The 22709-nt window shown below is 34.7% G+C and overlaps 1 protein-coding gene across 9 annotated transcripts in view; it reads left to right on the forward strand.

The window, feature by feature from the left end:
* LOC115210212 (zinc finger protein 236-like) overlaps positions 1 to 22709 on the forward strand; it is a 142591-nt gene that overhangs the window by 7122 nt on the left and 112760 nt on the right. For 6 of the 9 annotated variants that reach the window (XR_003881430.2, XR_004998627.1, XR_004998629.1 and 3 more), the window contains 2 exons: positions 7487 to 7566; positions 16097 to 16148. The gene's annotated coding sequence lies outside the window, so the exon portion shown is untranslated. Of the gene's footprint in view, positions 1 to 7486; positions 7567 to 9857; positions 10191 to 16096; positions 16149 to 22709 lie in introns of those variants that run through there. The other 3 variants (XR_004998630.1, XR_004998628.1, XR_003881429.2) reach the window with 1 other exon arrangement.

Below are 22709 nucleotides of genomic sequence, written 5' to 3' on the forward strand. Positions count from 1 at the left end.
TACTTAATTACAATATCTTATATACACACATACAAATTGGTCAACATCAAGTTGTTTTCTAAATTCTTTTTATGGCATGCAGTGAAACAACTGCTACTTCAGCAACAGTCAAACTGTTACTGAAATATTTCTCGACCCTAAATACAAAGATGTGTCCCGGTTGACATAGTTTTAGAAAACAAAATCTTGAGAACTCTCTGAAATTATACAGTCCTAACATTTGTTGTGCAGATGAAAATTATGAGAACATGAGAAATAGGAGGGGTCGTTGTTCCCTTTTTACTTTTTTTTTCTCTTTAACTGTTTTACATCTATTTTTCCATGCTGTTATGAGTAGATAGTTTTTGCTGGAGCATTTGTTATATAGTATCTGGATACTTTTCTAACTGTTAAATATGTACATTTTGAAATTATTAAATATTAACAATTAGCTAATTACCCATTGGAGAACTTGATATATCAGCAGAAATGATTATTGACAAACTATTAGTTGTAAAGGTTGCTAGTTTTAGTTTCTGCACGGAAGTACATAAAGTTGTTTTGTAGTCGTTATAAAACACATAGGTTGTAGGTAGAATAACTGTGATCTACAGAATCATTGCTCCTAGCTGAACACTTCGTTGTGTTATTTAATATGCAATGGTTAATTGTATAGAGGCAACACTTGCAGGCTGGACATGTACTATCTCTATTGTTCAGTCCATTTCTGTAGATACTGGTGTATCCACAACTTAGCAGGTAAGGGGGATTTAGTTAGTGCATAACAGTTGCTGTTCCACTCTACTTATTTTTAGTGGTATGCATCTGGGGTTAATAAGGGTATTGATAAGGCTGTTATTTTTATATGCATTTGTGTGTTGTGTTTTTCTGGGCCTCGGTAGCAGAGATTTGTGGTGATAGCTAGAACATGTGTGATACCCTGTGGATCTGACATTTTGGTCCCCGAGGAGACAGAGATTTTAGCTGTAGAAAATAATGTTTGTGATTGTTTTCCATGCAGAGGTGTGTAAAATAAGTATTTATGACATAAGGAGAAGTGAATTTTGTTGTTTTAAGTAAGGCCCTTAATTTGTGTCTACTATTTGTTTATAAACTATTGTCTTATTAGCTATCGTAACTTTCTTAAGGGAGTCTTCTTTCCATGTTACTCTGATAACATTTAAAATTCTATTGATTCCACATCAAGGAACCTTCTTCTTCTCTACACTGGTGAAGCTAATATTTTGGATTTGTCTACCTATATTGTTGACCATGTTCTTGATTACTAGCTTAAACATAGATCCCAAGTTGAGATTTCACCTATATATGTAGTCTGCTGGTTCATTTGTAATGACTGCTATGTGGTATTCAACCTACTGGAAACAACAGCTAATTCTCTCACAAATTATACATTACTTTCTTGAATAGGTGATTGCAATATTTAGTAAGTAACAACTTTAACCCTTTCATTACTGTATTTATTTTGAGATGTTCTGTGTTTCTTTCGGTTACTTTGAATATAATAAAGAATTTAGTAAAATAGTTTAGTTATCATTCAGCTAGTGTTAGGAACATAAATTGTGACTAAGGTTTGGTGTAAGAATTTAATTCAAAACTTATGAAAACATTTGTACTCAGAGCCAGAGCTGGTTTCAGCCAGGTTGGTAATGAAAGGGTTAAGGTTTGCTTAAACAGGACTGACAAACAGGCTAAACAAAAGACACTTCTGTTGCCCTTCAAAATTAAACAAAATCAGAGAGATACTCTGAATTTGTATTCATTATATAATATATTCATTATCTTTTTATACATAAAAAATTAACAGCTGATATTATCAGCTGTTAAATTTTAATTAGGGAAACAGAAATAAATTAAAACATCAAATATGCATTTGTTGTTCATATTACATCAGTGTGGTAAAATATGTAAATATTTCTACAATTATATGTAGTATCTCTATTTTCAAGTTATATTTCAGCTCAGGTGTGGCTGAGAAGTTTGCTTACTAACTATGTGGTTTTGGGTTCAAACCCTTGGTGATCTTCTATTATAGTCTTGAGCCAGCCAAAGATCATGAGTGGATTTTGTAAGCAGAAACTGAAAGAAATCCTGTTGTGTGTGTGTGAGCCTCTTTGTCTTGACATTGTTTGTTAGTTGTAAATGAGTTTCACTGTCATACAAGAGGAGACCTGTTTCCAGTCTATGATGAAAACATATTCAACCAAATAGGGGTTAGGTATTGCTTTGCTTGGAAACAGGTGAGGGTTGTTGACAGGAAAAGCATCCAGCTGTAGAAAATCCACTTCAGTGAATTCTGTCAACCCATGCAAGTGTAGAGAAGTGGATATTGAAATGATGATGATATGTGTTTAGTTAAGCGTATGTATATATGCATGTGCATAATTTTTATGTTTGTTTACATTTACATCAGTCATTATATTGCAGCCATACTGGAGCACTGCCTTGACAGGTTTACTCAAAGACCTCAATCTCAGTACTTGTTTTTAAGTCTGGTGCTTACTCTGTTGGTGTCTTTTGCCAAACTGTCAAGTTATGGGGATGTAAACAAACCAACACTAGTTAATCACACACACACACACACACAACAAACACAACATATACACACATACACATACATACACACACAACATACACACACATGCATTTGTGTATGTATGATGGGCTTCTACACAGTTTCTGTCTACTGAACTCATTCACAAGGCATTGGTCAGCCCAGGGCTACAGTAAAAGATACTTGCCCATGGTGCTGTGCAGTGTGACTGAACCCAAAACTATGTGATTGCAAAGCAAGCTTTTTAACCACATAGCTATGCATGGCTATCTGTTGATAGCATTGCATTTATATCTTTTATTCTTGATACTTTTCCCATTTTGTAATATTATAACCATAGTCCTGAATTTTAGGATTCTTCCATTTAACTTAGACTTGATAAGTCTGTAAGCAACCACATCATTCTGATTTTCATTTTAGGTCTGTATAGTACCTTGCACTGTGTTCCAAGATACATAGAAAAAAGTTCTAATTCTATTCGTCCAAACTTCAGCCGGGGCTGCACATTGCTAGTTTGAACTTTCTTGTCTCAACAATAACTTTAGATTAATCTGTTTTGGATTGCTTATATCTGTATCATTTCATTCACTGCTGAACTTTCCACTATCTTCTAGGTGTTTTATATAGCTCTATTCTAATTACTTTTATTTTGATATCTGAATCACTTTGCACTTGATTTGCTACATTATTTACATTTGACGGATATTTGTCCTCATTTTGTTTGTTGTTAACATGTTTTGGCTGATATACCCTCCAGCCTTCTTCAGGTGTCTTGGTGAAATTTCAAACCTAGGTTCTCATTCCTAAGGTATTTTTCAATGTTGTTGTTGTTGTTGTTATTATTATTATTATTCAGATCACCTGATGAAGGCTGGGGGGTATATCAGCCGAAACATTGTGTTAACAACAAACAAGATGAGGACAAATATCCGTCAGATGTAAATAATGTACATAATTCCGCATCTCTTAAATATAGAACTGTACTTGATTTGCTATCGTTTATTATCATCCCCTAATTTAACACTTCAGTCTCATTGCATCCAGTATTGTATGCTTGCTTTTCTGATGCTTCTTAGTTCTGATAATACATCCTTCAAGTTCATATTATCCTTGAAACACAGAAACAAGCTTAATGCATCTATGCACACATACACACACACTCACATCACAACCATTTGTATGCATAATAAAATCTATCTAAACTCCGTACCCATAAAGGAGCCTTTAATCAGGGGTTCTCAACCATTTTCTCTCTATGGACCCATTTGATTATTTTATTCTGGTGGACCCCTATTGCCATTCAATACTTAAAAACTAGTTTTATAGAAACTTCCTTCAAAATTCCTATTTTGTTTTTCACACATTCTCTTGTGTAGGTTGAGCTATGTAAAATGTTTGAGAAAGAAACCTAACAAGTTCTTGCAATACATACCACTACATCTAAAGCAAAACTTCTTTGTGGGGTCCTTAAAATACTATTGTGGGTCCCCAGTTAACTATTTTATTGTGCATTCGCTGCTGGAATAGGGAATGGTTGGAGATCACGTGCTCGGTAGCCACAAATCGCCAGGCCTGGTCGGCATTTGTGAGAGATGCAGCATTGAGGATGCATGAAGCCAGATCAACCCACCCTGGGTGAATGCTGCTCAAGTCAAGTCAAGTCAAATGTGTATGTATGTCCCTGCAAATCTTATATGGGCCCTGGTTGAGAACCAATGCTTTACATGGTCACTCAAACTGCTAGAAAAAAATAAGCAGCCAAATTTCCCTCACACTGTAGCCTACTAGCTAAAAACATGAAGGCCAAATGGAATTATGTGCTCTTAGATATACTATGTCTCAAAATTCATACAGGCTGGTCATGGCTATAATGCCTTTGATCATAGCTCTGCTTGATTAAGTATGTCCTAGAGCTATATATGTCCTTGTGTATATGAGGAACACTATATCAATACAGTCTTTATGAACTCACCCATGTCATGTTCAGTCATCTCTAAAACATGTTTAGCAATTTCAGTGTCCAGAGATGCTACAAGAATATCATCTTAAATGTTTTATCTTCCTTAACTCAATCAAATAAGTATGCCTACTCGGCAAAATGCTCGTAACATTTGTTGCTTCACTAAGTTGAAACTCTAAGCTTGGTTACCACTTCTAATAAATACTAGGGATATTACTTAGCAACTGAGTAGACTTTACCTCTGCCACACTTGTGTATGAAATGTTTTATCATATAACAGATTCAGATTTAACAAGGTGCAGGTGTGGGCTGTGTGGTTAAGAAGCTTGCTTCCCAACCATGTAGTCTTGGGTTCAGTCCCACTGTGTGTTACCATGGGTAAGTGTCCTCTACTATATTTCCTGGCCAACCAATGCCTTATGTGTGGATTTTGTAGCTGGAAACTTGGAGAAGCCCACTGTGTGTGTATATGAGAGAGAGAGAGATATACACACACGTATATGTGTGTGTGTACTCTTTATTTAGAGTTTAAATGAGCAACATTGTCATGCAAATGATGTTATTCATTTCCAGTTTTCTGTAAAAAAAAAAAAATGTCAGTTCCTAGGGAAATATTACCTTGCTTGGAAACAGGTTAGGCATCTGGCCATAGAAAACTGTCTTAACAAATTCTGACTGACAGATGCAAGCATAGTAAAGTGGAAGTTAATATATATGTAAAGAAGTGTACTGTGTGGTCCCAGATCAAATTAAATGAAAGCATACCTAAGTGATAAAAATTTGTAATATCAGTTACTCTTTTACCATCATCACATTTGTCTTATCTCTGAGTCTATATGAATTACATTTTACTCAATTCATTTTCATTCTAATTGCAACTTTCTATAAATATTCTACTTTTCCATGTATTTTACCAGTCTGTTAAGCTGCAACACTCTCTATTAACATTGTGTAACTCTTACTCTGTCACTCCTACTTTTTATTCTGTTCCTTATCTTCCTCAAATTAACAAATTAAAAAGTTAATAACTGCATGCTTACCAGGAAACAGGATAGACAATAAGTTACGAATAACTGTCAAGTGTGAATTAATTGACATATACAAGTGATTAGTGATCTCCAGATAAGAGCTAGTATGGCTTAAAGACACAAGGCAAACTAGTGAAGGAAGTTGTATCTGAAAAATACTTCTGTCATGTATGAGTTCAAGGAAGTACTAGATGACACCTGATAGAGGAGAAGATAGTAAACAATGGGTACTGCTGCAAGCCACCAGCAGATCCGCTGATGGATCAAAGTTTGAACTGGACAGAGAATGTCATGAAGAGGGAAATAGTATAGTAGTCATAAAGATTAGAAGGCATGCCTGGAAAGAATAGAAGAACGGTGAGGAACAATGAATGATATCAGGTAGCTCTAGCTACCCAATAGTGTTCATTATTCACTACCTTTCTTCAAGACATTGAGCAGTGATTTGCCAATGTTCTGAACCAAGGTGATAAGCAGAGAGTGTATCGGCATTTACCTTGAGTGATGCTAGGAATAAAGAGATATGGAAATGCTACTACCAGAGATTTCTGAATGAGAAAAAAAATGTGTTAGAGAGCGAGATTTGTTCCTGATAGACCCAACAGAAGAGTGAGCTATTGAGGTATATAGCTATACAGATGAAAGAGGAATAGTTGTGTAGATGTTGAGAATATCTGGCAGAATAGGCCACACATTAGTCACTCACATAATCTATCAGGTGATACAGGAAGTAATCTCAAATGACTGGTATAGTAATATGATTGTCAACTAATATAGAAACAAAGAAAACTTTATAAAAAGGAGTAAATATACAAGGCATCAAATTAATAGGCAAAGGATTGAATGTGCAAGGTAGTGTCCCTCAGTGTTTGGCCATCAGCCCTTTCTCTTTATAATAATTCTCTAGGCTAATACAGAAATAAAATACAAAGCTGGCTGACAGTTGAAGTGTTGCAGAATAGTTCCAAACCTGAAGCAGGCCTTAGAATTGCAAGAACAAAATGTTCATCTACCATCAACAAAAGTTTTAGTTAGCAGAAGAGAGCACAGAACTCTACTATCACATGGAAAACAATCAATCTTGATTTTTAGAAAAGGAGTAAATATGAATTCTAAAGTGTATACCCACTATAAACTATAGATCCTCAAAAGTGTGGTGAGATTTTAGGTAGGTTTTTAGAGAACTTTTATATGTTGCAGATGTAGTTAGCAGTGAGATCTCATATGAAGTGAAATCTATAATTCACTGACTATAAAACATCTACATGTAAGAATTACAGAACATAAATGAGTAAAGATACTCTGATGCTCATTTTTTAATGAGTATCAGAGGAAATTAGCTGTAGTGTGTAAGAGAAAAAACTGCACTGGTACAGGTACTTTGTACATGAAGGAGGACAGATGTATGAAGAAAAGTGAAGGAACTTTCAGAAAAGGAAGGGTAAGGGTGAAATGGTGAATTTTGATATCTGGATGCTCAATTATTTCTAACAAGTTACAAATTGTTGCTTTTCTAGAGATTAGTCATCAAACCCATGCCAATTTGTAAAAATTGATGTTTGTGAAATAGCAAGGTCCTTATATATCTTCTATATTACGTATATTTCTACAGAGAACAATAGATATTTTTGCTGTACTATTGTTTATGGTGAAAAGCTCACCTTTCTCACAGGTAACCCCATATTAATGATTATTTCTAAACTCAAAGTACCACATTGTTTTTCGGATCCAATAACGAGTACCACCAAATCATATTAGTATATCATTTCCATTTTTGTTTTCTCGATTAAATTCCATAGTGTAATATAGTGGAGCAGATTTGGAATTAGATTCCTTACATTAGTTTTCAATATAAACTTTGTAAGCATTTTCAATAACCAGGCTTGTTTTGTATAATTATAGACAGTTGTCATAAAACTTGAATATTTTTTCTTCTTCTTTTTAAAGCAACCTTCATCTTATAAAGAAACTCCCTGTTTCCAAATGTGCTTACCAGTTTGTTGCTTTCTGAGTTCACCAACTTCACAGTAGGTATTCTGTAGTGTTTCTTTTTCATTTTTGAAGGTATACTTCCAAAGACTACATAAACAGCTGTATATTGAAATCATGGACTAAATTATATACATTCTCTTAATATTCAAGTTTTGTAACATTTCTTGTTGCTTCATTATGTGTTGGATAAATCTTACAGAGTAAACTTATCTGGTGACTGAAAGATGCAAGCGTGGTTATAGGCACAGATTTGGCTGTGTGGTTAAGAAGTTTGCTTCCCAACCACATGGTCTTGTGTTCAGTCTCACAACATGGCACCTTGGGCAAATTTCTTCTACTACAGCCTCAGGTTGACCAAAGCCATATGAATGGATTTGGTAGACAAAGACTGAAATAAACCTGTTGTGTGTGTGTTTGCTTGTTTGTGTCACCCTGTTTTGACATTGCCTGGTTGTTGTAAATGAGTGTCACTGTTATACAAGCAGTGTCATTTATTTCCAATATTCTGCAAAAATATGTCTGGCCATGGGGAAATATTGCCTTGCTTGAAAAGAGATAGGTTTGGTTGCATAAAGGGCATCTGGCTGTAGAAAATCTGTCTTCCATACAAGCATGGAAAATTTGGCATAAAAATGATTATAATGATAATGGTTTGTTTTAACTGTGTTATAGCCATATTCCATGCTGTCATGGAAGAATTAGGAACATGTAAAATTATGTGTGAACCAAACTAAAAAAGAACTTTAACCTACTTCCTTGTTTCAGATCAACAATTATTTTTAAAGGCTCACAAGTAATTATTAAACAATAATTCCAGGTAGACTATCAACTGTAAATCTAATAATATAGCTAATATAGTTTTTTATAAAAATTTTGACTTATTTTCCTCATATATTAAGGAAAAAAGAATTTATATATCTAAATTATGTGTTTATTATTTCTGGGCTGTGTTTCTATGTTCCATTATTAACAGTTTTTGCTCTAAGATAAAAAAATATTTGTAATGGGTGGATTCTTTTTCACACTGGAATAATTTTGCAACTTTAGCTTTAAGTTTGTAGCTAAATGTTTGGCATAGCTATAGGTATTCATGAATTATTAAACACCTTAGAAATATCTATTAGCTCACACACACACACACACACACTCGTCATTGTTGTGCGTCTTCTTTCCATGCTGTTATAGGACAAGTCAGAGGATTGCATTTTGCTCTTGTTTCATTTTGGGCTTGGTTTTTATGGATTGACACCCTCTCTACAGCACAGGCTGTACTGGATGCTTTTTCTTCTGTGACACTAGCATTAGAGAAGTTATGTTTTTAACAATACTAAAGTATTCCCACAACCTTATTTATACTTGACAAAGTGTATGGTGGCCATTTTTTCATAGCACCACCACAAGAGAGGTCACTGTTTTCTCAACACAACTAAAAAGACTTCTTATTCCCATGTTTCAACTCCTTTGCCTGTTTCTTTACAGAGTGTTAGGCATGACTGATAGTGACATTGGATGAGTGAAAGGAGTCCTTGGTATTCTGAGGCAGGTATGTTTATTCAAGGCACAGTGACTCCGGAGGTAAAATGATGACAGATACCCAAGATATGTGAGAGAAAAGGAGCAAGTGTGTGATGGCAGATAAGGTGAAATGACATGATCATTGGTAGTACAGGAGAAGAGGGTAAAGTTAGTGTATTGAGCAAAAGTGATCCAATACAGTCTCCTATTACATAGACTTCATGGTGGGCTGGAAAGGTTAAGTGAAGAGAGTTGTGATTGGAGAACTAGAAAATGGGTGTGTCCTGTATTAATGAATGACAGGAGCATGAGTGAGGGGAAAAACTAACTGAAAGATATCTGGGATAAAATACTCCAAGCTAAAAAAGATGGTATTCACCTCTTGTTGCTGATTATTGCTTTATTCTCATACACTATAAACTAACTTTAGTCAATAGTCTGCCCCTCCCAACTACTTTACAATGTTTTGTTGTTTAGTCACAGGTCAGCCTTGATTAAGTAGATCTATGATCAAAAGCATTCCAACAAATGATTATACTGTCTTTTTGTATAACTAGGAATATACTGTCCCATGTGTCTTTCTTTTTAATGATAGTAAGGTATATTTGAAAGAAGTTAAGTTGTTATATTTAACAGATCAAGTAATTGTATACAAGTTGCTGTGCCAGTTCAAAACTGAAACTTATTTTGCAAATTAAAACACCAACAGTAGCTTTTAAAATATTTTAAAATAATTTTTTGTTACTCCTATTCTGTTAATTTTTTTTTTTTTTTCTAGAAATAATTCTTGATCTTTTCTATCAATCTGCAGACTTATGCTAGTGCTGTGTAAAAAGCACCCATGTTGGCGCCACATAAAAAGCTTCCATGCTCATTCCACATTAAAAACACCAAGCTGCTATCTGTAAAGTGGTTGGTGTTAGGAAGGGCATCCAACCTTAGAAACCATGCCAAAACAGACAATTGAAGCCTGGTGCAGCTCTCTGACTTGCCAGCTCCTGTCAAACTGTCCAAGTCATGCCAGCTTGGAAAATGGACATTAAATGATGATTGATTTCCATTTCAGTAAATTTATATCAAATATTGAGTTGAGAATGACATGTACATTGCTGTTAAAATATTGAAAAACTATTGATCCTTATAATTTTTATTGCTCTTCTTTCTTTCATTGAGTTTTTATCAGTTGATATAAAAGATAATGGCTATAATGTAAATGCATGAAATATTTATTGACTAAAGAGAGAACCTCAACCAGATTCTACATAGGCAAGGAACATGCAAGTTTTTCTAGACGTGTAACGAGTGGGGTGGGTGGAATACCCATATTGTCGGCAGAGAGAATTGTATAGATGAAGTAACTGAGACAGTCAGAATATGTAAAAGGCTAATTAAGCTTTTACTAGTCTAAAAGCAATACAACAGTAATAGTGATTTATGTGGTTGAGGTACATATTCACCCCAATCAGGACTGACAGTTAAAGCAAAATGGTTTTTTCTCTGAGGCCCATTTGCAAACTACTTCAATTGTAAATGACAGCGATCTCATCACAACTGATGATGATAATGGGCATGCTGGCCAACACCATGCTCGCACTAGCTCCCTGCATAGTCAACCAAGTTGTACAGGGATATGAATGGTATAACATCGTCATCAACTACTATAAGGGCACAGGAGATGTTCTAGAAAGAAACAACTATAAAGGTATCAAGATTGATCAAGTTTCAAAAGTAACAGAATTATAGCACTATTATTGATGTGATGCAGTTCAGGTTTGTGCATTGAGAGTTTACCACTAATACTCTCTTACTAACGAGGCAACTAAAGTGGAAGTTCTTAACTAAAAGTAAGCTACTATCTAGCAGTTATTGATCTAAGGAAAGCCCTTGATAGGGTTCCACTCTGTCCTGTCTAGTGGTCACTAAAACTACAAAAAAGAAAAGCTAGGTGTAGATGAATGACCTGTAAGATCCACACAAACCATGTACAGAGATGTTTTTAACAAAGTGTGAGTTGGCAATGAGTTCCTGGTAGGGTCCATTAGGGTATGATTCTCAGTTCACTTTTGTTTATTATATTAGAGTTCTTCAGATTATATAGCGAAGACTTAAGCTGTTGACATAGTTCTCGTAGCTGAACCTGGTGAAGAATTAGAGAAGAAATTTCAGTGGTGGAAACAAGGCCTAAAAGTGGGAGGCTTAAAAGTAAGTGTAGTAAAGACAAAAGTTTCAATTAGCAAGAAGACAGGTCTTTATGCTACACTCTATATTATACAATAAAGGAGAAAATAGGAACACCATATGGAAAAAAGTAAAAAGCTATGGAATTATGCTGAATTTGACTGTAAAGTTTGACTTTATAACAGTTAAGTATTGTATTTAATGGGATATATAAGATACAGTTCTTTCCAGAAACATGTCTCAAAAATCACCCTGGATCTTATTATGTAAAGTTCGGTTAATATTACATGCTTTAAATGTACTAAAATCTTTTTTTCCTGAATATGCACTTCTGAAATCGGAGTGGAGGGAGCATCTAGTATACCTGTTCATCTTTTATGCAATCAAATACAGTAATGTATTTATCAACACATTTATTATTGGTACAACTAAATTGATGTATAATATATATACACACACACATACGCGCGCGCACATAATATATATACAGGGTGTAGTGAATAAACTGTCGTCTAAATTATACAAAAATTAAAATAACACTGACATTTCATTTTAACAGATATACTTACCAAAATTACATAAAAATATCTTGAAATACTAATGAGTGAATTTATTCAATAAAATCACCATTGGCTTCAACCACAGCCTCCAGACAACTTTAGAAACTCCTGCAACTCTTGTGGACAGTCTCCTTGTTTAAGTTGATGAGTTCTGCCATAATCCTTGCCTTCAGTTCATCCTTGGTGTTGCATGGATTTTTGTTGATCTCTCGCTCAACTGCACCCCACACGTAAGAATCAAAGGAGTCGCAGTCTGGGGAGTTAGTTGGCTAGATGTTAGGGGTGATGTGGTTGCAGAAATTGTCTGACAGCCATGACTGGGTTCTCCTGCTTGTGTGACATGATGCAAAATCCTGTTGCTAGACATAGGGTCTTCCAGCAGTCACCCTCTTGACCCAGGGCAGCACTACCTCCTCCAGGCACTTGATGTAGGCTTCCGGGTTGAGTCTGAGGCCATGTGGGAAGATGAATGGAGGCTTAACATTGCCATCTCTAGTAATCATTCCAAACACCATGATGTTGACTTGGTGTTTGATTTTTATCACTTTTGGTACATGTCCTCAGATTGACACCCAAACACTCTGAAATGTTTGTATTGGAGCTTATGGCATGAATACCAAACAGTACAGCATATTGTTTCCAAATTTCTGGCAGAGCGAATTGTGTCATAGTGCTATTTTTCTCACAGATGGTAACCCAACTGACCCTACTATACTGTGTAGTTGACAAAATCAAAAATGAACAATACGCATGTGCGAAATTAGAAATATAAAATGACGACAATTTACCTATTGCACCCTGTGTGTGTGTAGGTCCCTCTACCAAAAAAACCCCCAAAAAGGTAACTATGATCTGCAAATATTAACTCATCACCATCATTATCATCATTTTAATGTCTACTTGTCCATGCTTAGTATAAACTGTAGCTGTTTTGCACTGGGGAATCATAGGTATGCTGACAGAGAAGGAAAGCTTCAGATGTACAGCAGTAATTAGCAATAAGAGCACCTGAGAAATAAGCTCTTTAAAATGCTCAGAAGGCTCCATAGTGATAGTCAGTAGGTTCTCTTATCTAAGTGACCTAATTAACTGTGGAGGTGGTGTTCCAAAAACACAGTAGCCAGAATATGAACAGGGTGGAAAAGTGCATGACTTCATGTTAGTGGACTATTGAAGCTTGTCTCAGAGATATGAAATCTTATCTTTATACCTCTTCACATCATTAGAGAGGTGTTGTACTGATAGAACTGTTGTATGTAAGCCAGATCCGGACAGTTTGCTTGTGTCATTGAGTTACTTGATCTACTGGAAATAGCTACCAAATTCCATCAGATCATGCCTTACCATCTTGCAAAAAAAAAAAAGGAAGAACACATTAGCAAAAAGGTAGGATGGTGTTGGCTGCAATGCTTTCAATCAAAGATTTGCTCAATTTGGGCTGATCTGTGACAAATAACAACCACCACTGAATCACCATATAAACTGTCTCAGGAAACTTTTCAGGAAAGCAGCAAAACAGTCCTGAATACAGACCTTCTTGAGCTTCTAGCCATTGCCCTCTACGGCAGAAAACTTCAAATGATAGGAACATCATCAAAGGTTTTGATGCTTTCAGCAAAGCAAAACTGCAAAATATCAAATGCCTAGAAATGCTTTTTTTTTTTTCTATTTCCCCAACAAACTATATGCATCCAACAGGTAATAGTATCTTCTACAGCCATATCAAATTGATCTGCCACAATCAAACACACTGCATTTAGTCTGTGGTGATGGATGAGACAAAAGATTTTTTTTCAGTAAAGGTAGGGATTATCAGTCATGCACAGTATTGTTTTATAAATAATAATCAAAAATCCAAACAATAAAAGAAGGTATGTTACATGAAAGCTACATTCTATAGATGATGATTTGCTAGAATATGCTGTAATAGATGAAACAAGAATAGAGAGGGTACTTTCAGCACAAGATAATAGATATAAGACAGTGAAGAAGCTCCAGTACTGGGTAATTAGTTTCCAATACAATCCAGAGAAAAGCTTAGTTACTTCAATGTTTGCATGCCACACTTTATCAAATATATCAATATGTGTATTGTAATGGTTTTCTTAATTTAGCATGTTATCATCATCATCATCATTTTAAGTTCCTGTTGCATTATGGTTTGGATTTAAGGACTGCATTGTGCTCCCAATGTCTGTTTTGGCATGGTTTCTGCAGCTGGATGCCCTTTTTAACACCTACTACTTTACAGCAGGTACTGGATATTTTGTTTTTTCATGTCACCAGTACTAGCATGGTTGCCATGCAGCTTGCAAGACTCTGAAACTCTGAGGGGGTTGCTTAATATTAGAAAATGAAGGGTTGAAGTACAATAAAAGGCGCTAGAGCAGGACAAGCTTCTTGTTGTAAAGGAGCCACAAGACTATCTTTATTTTAAAAGAGAAGGTGAGAGTGATCAGGTGGAGCTAGAAAGTTATAAAAATAGTGGTAAGGAAATGTTTGGGTGGGCCCTCAAGGTATGAAGTCAGTAGAAGTGGGTGGTGATGAGGAACTTAGAGTGTGCATGTGTAGTAGTTGCAAGAGTGTATAGGGAAGTGAGAGATGGGAATGTGTGAGGAGAGAGGGTATTCTAAAGGCACTAAATAATTGGTGAGTTATGCCATCATATAATATCTATGAAGTGAGTAAAGTTCCATTTATTAACCCTGTTGCCTGTGGTTTCATAAAAGAAATTCCAATCTGCACCCATTCTCAACATATCTAAATGTAAAGGTGTGGATGACTGTTGTAGTGTAAATACAAAGGTGCAGACATTAGTTGTGTAATGAAGAAACTTGCTTTTCATCTATGTGGTCTTGGGTTCGATCCTACTGCATGGCACCTTGAACAGGTCTCTTCTATTATAGCCTCAGGCCAACCAAAACCTTGCGAGTGGATTTGGTAGACAGAAGTGCTTGTGAGTAGCCTTATGATGACATCATGCAATAGGTGTAAATGAGCTTCACCATCATCCAATTGATGTTTGTTTTCTGTTTTCCATGAAAAATATGTCTGGTTATGAGGAAATATTACCTTGCTTGGAAGCAGGTGAGGGTTGGTGACAAGAAGGGCACCCAGCTATAGAAAATAGGCCTCAACAAATTCCATTTGACTCCTGCATGCATGTTAATGTGGATGTTAAGTGATGTTTTCAATGATGATTGTTCATTCCTGAAAACTTAGTTTTAACTCCTCTGTGTTTCGTTTAATATTTGGTAAAAGAAAAATATGTTTAAGTTTGTAAGTTGAATCATTAAAACTTCAAAATAAGTGATTCTCTTGGTGTAAATATTATACATCTATGATGAAATTTAAACTTGTTTTTCTAGATAGTCTATTTTGTGAGATAACCTGCTTGTTAATGTGTGAGATTCAATTGTAAAGAAAATTGGTTTAATTCATGTATTACTTATTTCAGTTAACGGTTCAAGTCGGAGCTTTGTTGCTCTTTTTAAAGAAAACTCTTGATTGATTTTCAATTCTTAAGATAGTCGTATAGCTTTAAAGAAGAAAAATGTATTTGGAGAAAGAATAAGTGTCAAGAAATGGATCTAGTTATGATGATTTGGCACTGAATACAGATTTGATTACTTTTAACCTTGGTTTATAATAATCAAAAAGTATATTGTATGATATAAACTATATAATGCATTATTTTGAAATTCTCTTTTATACTTACTGTCTCCTTTTATGAAAAATGAGTTCAAATATATTGAAGGGGGTTTTACCTTAAGATGACTCCTTTTGATACCACCATGCTTGAGACCACTCTTGGTCCTGTAAAAATCTTAATGTTTTAAAGTGATCTACATTAAAACTTTCCAGTAAAATTTCATATTAAAATTATATTCTAAACACCATCATAATAATGACAAAATTCATCATCATCATTATTTAACATCCATTGTCCATGCTGGCATAAGTTGGACAGCTTGATTAGGGCTGGAATGCTGCACCAGACTCCAGTTTGATTTGGCAATTTTACTAAATTCTTCATTATTTTCAAAATTAATTGAAACACAGGTTGGTGTATGTCAAAAAGGGTTTAAGGTGGAATAAACAAAATGAATTTCATATGATTTTTGTTAAGAGATTAATATCTTGTCTTGATTTTAATTTGGATAAAATTTGATATTTGTAAATTCCTATTTTAAGAAACAGAAGCTGTCAATATATCAACAATGAAATTTTTTAGAGGTATAAGATTATTTTTTTCTCTTTCAGAGTTTTCAACAATATGATTAAGATTTAATTTCTTTCTTTTTTTTTCTAGTGCAAGAAAAATTATGAAGAATATGTGTTTTTCATGTTGAGTCAACATTATAGTAAGTTACTTTGATAGTTTCAAGCACATTCTAAGTATTTTTGTCCCCAAACCACAAGTAGACCTTAATAACAGATATTTTATTTTTCTCTCTAACAAATCATCCAAACCATTCACTTAAGATGAACACAGGGTAATTTTTAAAAGAATATGGTGATGTTAACAAGAAAAAGTGATGGTGAGGTTTAAAAGTTAATAATCTTTACTAACATGATCTAAATAAGAATACAACATTGCCTTGATTCAGCAACATGGAGAACCATTCTTTCATATTTGACATAACTACTACTCTTCAAGAGTTCTTTGGTCTGCTACTATTTAAATTTTTCATCCAGCTTGTATTATCCATTCTCTTCTATTCATTTATGCCAGCATCCCCATTTCCTACTAGTGTTTTTCATGACCAGGTACTGTCCTAACTCAGTTTTTCTCAGAAGTAAATATTACACCTACATCTTTCTATATTCACTGACCAGTTTTTGCTGTAATATAATAATTTACTTTTTCTAATTACATTTTGTGTATGCCTTTTCTTTCTGGAATTAATTATTTGTTTTAAAAACTTCAAAGTTACACAAACAGTAACAGAAAACAAACTGATATATACACAGTCATTTTGCTTCTTCTTTTTTTTTTTGGTGGTAGGGTCTTCTATTTCCATTGCTTTCACTTTCAATTCATTACAGAACTACATTGAGTCAGACCGTACTCTGTTCCAGTTTATACTCCTAACCCTTTCTACATCACTAGTTCTTTGGGATGTCTTCGTCTCAACTCTAGAAGTCCCTTGGTTTCTACAATATTTCCATGGTCCTCCATTCATCAATACATATTTCAATATGAATATATAATTTTTTCATTTTTGACTATATAATGACACACATCCTTTTCTTGGACTATCTCTTCCTTCCTTTTTTTCCTCCTCTCCGGCCTTTTTTCTCTTTGAGCCATGCTGAAAACATTTCTATTTTTCCATCTGAAACTTTCATTGAGCGTGAATCTAATATATTCACACTGTCCAATTTTTTCTTTTGTTTTTTATTCCCTCTTTCTCTCTCTCTCTCTCTCTCTCTCTATATATATATATATATATATATATATATATATATATATATATATATATATATAGAGAGAGAGAGAGAGATATACATACATACATATACATGAGGGGTGCTGAAAAGTTCCTTACTTTGAGTAAAAGAAAATACAGGAGAATCAGTTATCATTTTATTCTACATATTTCCCTCTCAGATTTACACACTTATTGTGGAGATCCTTCAGTTTTTCTAAGCCCTGTAAAAGAACTCAAAAGGTTGGGCCTCCAACCAGACCTTTCACAATACTCTTAAAGCGAGGAACTTTTCAGTCCCCACCCCATATGTGTGTGTGTATATATATATATATATATATATATATTGATATAGATATATATATGGAGACAGATTTTCTCACCTATCTTGGAATGATAATTACCTATTAAGTTGTTTTTTTTTTATTTCTTTTTACACCATATACAAATATTAGAGTCTGTTATATTGCTTGTAATGAACTTAATCATTACCTATTTCTCACCCTGACTGCATTGATTGTTTATTTCCCATTTCCCTTCAAATATAGTTCACCAGTTTTGCAATTATTACTTACCTAAAATAACTTACAAACCTGCTTCTTCCCATGACTGGACCGAGCTAAGTACCTCTCAATCTCATTTCCTGTACACAACATATGTGAAGATACCTATGTTTCAACATCCTTCCAACTTTTCAAGCTCTACTTGTCATCATATACATATTATCTATCGGCTACACAAAAAAAGGATGGTAATATCGCTTATGCTTAATAGGAGAACTAACATTACTCAAACTTGATACCACCCTTACTATGCACAGTAGCAGCACATTGTGTGCTAATCCATATATGTTTCCTCTTTAGTATATTGATTTTGGCAGTGACTTTTGTTGGCTGAATATTCTTTCACCAACTACCGAACTTGTATTTTGTTACCTTATCACCGTTTTAATCTCGTACCTCTTTCATTTACCTGAGAAAATCTAATCTCCTTGATAGGTTGCTTTTACAGTGAGTGGCTTGAGGACTCCTAGCCTTTCTTAAAGTTGAAGTAAAAAAGAAATGTAAAGGAAAAAGGTGGAGTAAAAGAGGAAATAATAAATTGCAGAATGAAGAACTGAGAGTGAGGAAAAGAGGAGAATAGAAGGTGGCTAATAAGAAGAATGAGAACAAATAAGGAAAGTGAAGTAGAAAACTTGGAATCATATAGACAGATGACATATTGTGATGTATGTGTTGTTAGTGTGGTTGAGGTTGGTCATATTTTCCACACGCCTGATATTCTACCATATCTAAAAGGCAGCACAAAAGTTTCATGCAGACCGCCTTACTGGCACCTGTGCCCGTGGCATGTGTAAAAGATTCGAGCGAGGTCATTGCCAGTACCGATGATGATTTGTGCTTATAGGTATGGGTAGGCACAAAAATTGAATTGAAGTTAGCGAGTTTGGCTTTTTCACCTCCTTTCCTTCTGATAACTGAGTGTTGAAGCTGGCATATTGCATCTGCTGCAGCAATTCTTGCATCCACCTCTGCCTCCTATCTTCTATCATTTGTGAAAATGACCATAAACTGGAACTTCTCTACGTACTTGGCGGTGAGCTGGCAGAATTGTTAGCATGCTGGGCGAAATGCTTAGCAGTATTTCGTCTGCCATTACGTTCTGAGTTCAAATTCCACCGAGGTCGACTTTGCCTTTCATCCTTTCGGGATTGATTAAATAAGTACCAGTTATGCATTTGTGTCGATGTACTCGACTTAATCCCTTTGTCTATCCTTGTTTGTCCTCTCTATGTATAGCCCCCTGTGGGCAATAAAGAAATATAAATCTATAGCATAATGACAAGATTTCCTTGGCCAAAATGACTTCTATCCTGATTAGTCACTGATCTATTTTCATATCTGGAATAATACTACTACTACTACTACATTCTCAAATATTGTAGAAACATCTAAAATAATCTCTCTATCTATTTAGAAAAGACTCACTCATCAACACTATCCACTCAAAGCACCCTCCTGTCAACATCCCGGCAGAGTTTTAGTCCCCACCAAACAGATTCTGCACTTTGCTTCTCATTTAATCATTCTCTCTCTCTAAATTTATAAAATTCCCTTCCTTCCCACAGTTTTCTGTAAACATCAATCTACTTCACCTATATTAGAGTAGGTTCTTTGCCAAGATCTTGGAGCATTCCATCTCCAATTGATCATCAATGCTTTTTAAGTTTAGGGAAATAGAAGAAAGGGATATTGCTGATGAAATCAACCACCATATTTGATTAGCATTTAATTTATTGATGCTGAGAGGATGAACAGCAGGGTTGATCCAAACAGGATCCAGACTCAGAATCTATGATCAAATTAACCCTTTAGCATTTAGAGAAACCATTTCTGGACCAGAATATTCCACCTGTTTTAGGTTCAAAGTTGCCAGATCTGACCTTTCATACCTACCCTGCAATGTCATTCTAAAAATTATTCATCACATCATCTAATTGTTGAACCTATGAGATAACAAATGATTAATTCAAAACAATGTGAATAAATAATGGACGCTAAATGATGATGATACACCATGAAGCATTTTGTCTTATTCCCTACCCTCAATTAATAATGAAAATCCTTCTTCCATTGAACACCTCTGTCCCACCTCTCCTCATTTAAGCAGTACTTAAACATAGATCCAGCATTTAATAATGGAGTTTTTCATCAAACACTATAATATATCGTTGCTTTAGAGGCATCAATGTTTCTTTACTGCTTATATTCCTTATAGAAATATGTTTAAAATCAACCTCTTCTCTCACTCTTCTTCAGTATGTTTAACCCTTTAGCATTCAGATTATTCTGTCAAATGTAATGCTTATTTATTCACATTATTTTGAATTAATCATGCATTATCTCGTAGCTTTTGGATTTCAGCAGCATTGTTGTTTATGTTTAGAATGACAAATGTTGGGTAGATGTGATAGGCCGGATCTGACCAGTCTGAACATAAAGCAGGTAGAATATCTGCACGGATATGGCCGGATTGGATCTTTTCACTTTGACCGCCAGATTTAAAAAATAGTTTCTTTGTAACTAAACACTTTTAAACTTTGTATACTGGTAGAATGTGTTACATAAAACATCTTTTTCTCTTGGCGTTCTTGAGAAAATTCTGTAGTTTGTAAGCTATTTGTTGCTAAGGGGTTAAATTTATGAAAGCATAAGGAAAAGACACAGTTAAAAGATCTTTGATTGCTCAACCTGCTAGAAATAGCAACACAATATTCCTCAAGTGAGAGCCTAATCTTTAGAAAAGGGACACATTTTATAATGTAGTCATCGATGTACTATGTCTAGAAAAATTTAAGACAGGGTGGTCACCATTGGACTGCTTTTAATTGTAAGCCTGCTTGATCATTACTAACCTGTGACTAGCAATAACTAAGGAAGAGGACTCAATTTCTTTTGACAGCTGATTGTTGAAGTGTTTTGGCTGAGGTGTTTTTTATGTACTTACACATCAAATATTTTATGAGGCACACAGGATTCAGCAGCAGCTGACCTATGACTACTTATCTGATTTATTCACAGCTGACCTTATCTGAAGGCCATCTCATTCTTTGACCTGTGACAGAGATAGTCATCCCATAGTTTAACTTAGTACTATTACTAAAAGCTCTCCATACCTTCCTTTCCTCCAGTATAATAGATTCTACAGGTCTTAGCTCTCTGATTTCTCTTTTTCACATCTACCTGTTTTAATATGGATACTTAAAGCCTTCCTGCCATCTGCTGATGGTGAGTATAGTAAATTGTAATTTACTTTTGCACAGTATCATTCATATTTTATCTTGATAAAGTTTGTCCTTGTTAATTCAATCCTATTCTTTTAAATATTAATTTATGCTCACTGTTCTTTTTTTTTTCATGCTTATCAGTCATTTACATAAATTAGTTTTCTTCCTTGTTTAATGGAAAGGAATGTAGTCAGTCAGCTAGCCTGGTATATTACTGGTGTCATCTCTTGTGAAAGGTAGGAGAGTCCAGTTTGCTGGACGTTGTTGTAGAGCTGAAAAATAAGTAATTTCTACTCTTCTCCTCTGGAAGCCATCTACTTGCAATACCAGAGGGCGCACACTCTCCTACCCTGATGTAATCTCCAGGGATACAGGCATCCAGCAACAGGACCTCCATAATGCCATGATGGACCGTGAAGTCTGGCGTAGCATGGTAAATTCCATTGTCTCGACCACGGTCGAACAATGATGATGATGATGATATTACTGATATACATTTTATTAAATATGAAGGAATGCCAGGCAAAACTAATCCTGTTTAGATAAACAAAATGCATCTGATTTGTGTAAAATGACTAAGTCAGCTCATTACTCTGTGCTATTTCTGCCATTCCTATTTGCATAAAATCTTTATATACTCAGAAACTACACCAAAGAGAAAGAAAAGATCTGTACAAGATAAAAAATATAGTAAGATATACATTTCTGAACAATAAAACACTGACACAGAGTATTTAATACTTAACATAGTATCTTATCAAATTTGTATAAATGGGGATGTTTTAAAAAAGTTAAAAAAAATTATGCTTGAATTACAAGATTGTTACCATAATGCAACTTTTCTAGAATTTAAGTGAAACTTAATTTGTAAAGTGTAAATAGATTGTATAATTCATATATATGTGTGTGTATATATATATATATATATATGTATAAAATGTGTGTATGTATATATATATATATATATATATATATATATGAGAGAGAGAGAGATGTACTTGCATAGCAAGTGACTTGATCTGAGATCGTGTGCTGGAACAAAAACAATTGCAGTGTGGAAGGTGTTTATAAGCCATTTAAGAAACACACAAAATCATTAGATTCACTTCAACATTTAAATTTAATTTGTCAAACTATTTTCGTCGCTTTGAGACCGCGACCTGTTCATTGACAAAGCTTTGTGCTGCATCTCTTGAAATTTTCTTTTGTTTGTGTGTATATATATATATATATATATATATATATAAAACACGTGTTCATTCATTTCTATGTCTGTTTTTCCATCCTGGCATAGATTAAGCAAATATATTATTGAGGTGTTGTTTTACAGTAGGATGCCTTTTCTGTTGCTAACCCTTACCACATTTCAAGGAAGGGAGCTCTTATTTCACATGCCTTTGAAGGTGCAAAACCTGCGGGCATTTTATTGACAGGGGAAACGATAATGCCATTACTTGTAGCTCAAGGATTTCTGAAGAAGCTCAGTTGTAAACACACACACACACAATGGGCATTTTTGTTTTCCATCTAGCAAATCAATTCACAAGGCTCTGGTTGGTCCAGAGCTATAGTAAAATACACTCAACCAAGGTGTTGGGTAATTTAGAAGTGGCTTCAGATACATTTCATTTTAGGCCACAAGTTATTACAAAAAGAAACACTTGTGTTTGTCTTAATGCTAGAATTATGCTTAATGTGGTTTTTCT

The sequence above is a fragment of the Octopus sinensis genome, linkage group LG4 (genome assembly GCF_006345805.1).
Source record: "Octopus sinensis linkage group LG4, ASM634580v1, whole genome shotgun sequence".
In the NCBI taxonomy this organism is placed as follows: Eukaryota; Metazoa; Mollusca; class Cephalopoda; order Octopoda; family Octopodidae; genus Octopus; species Octopus sinensis.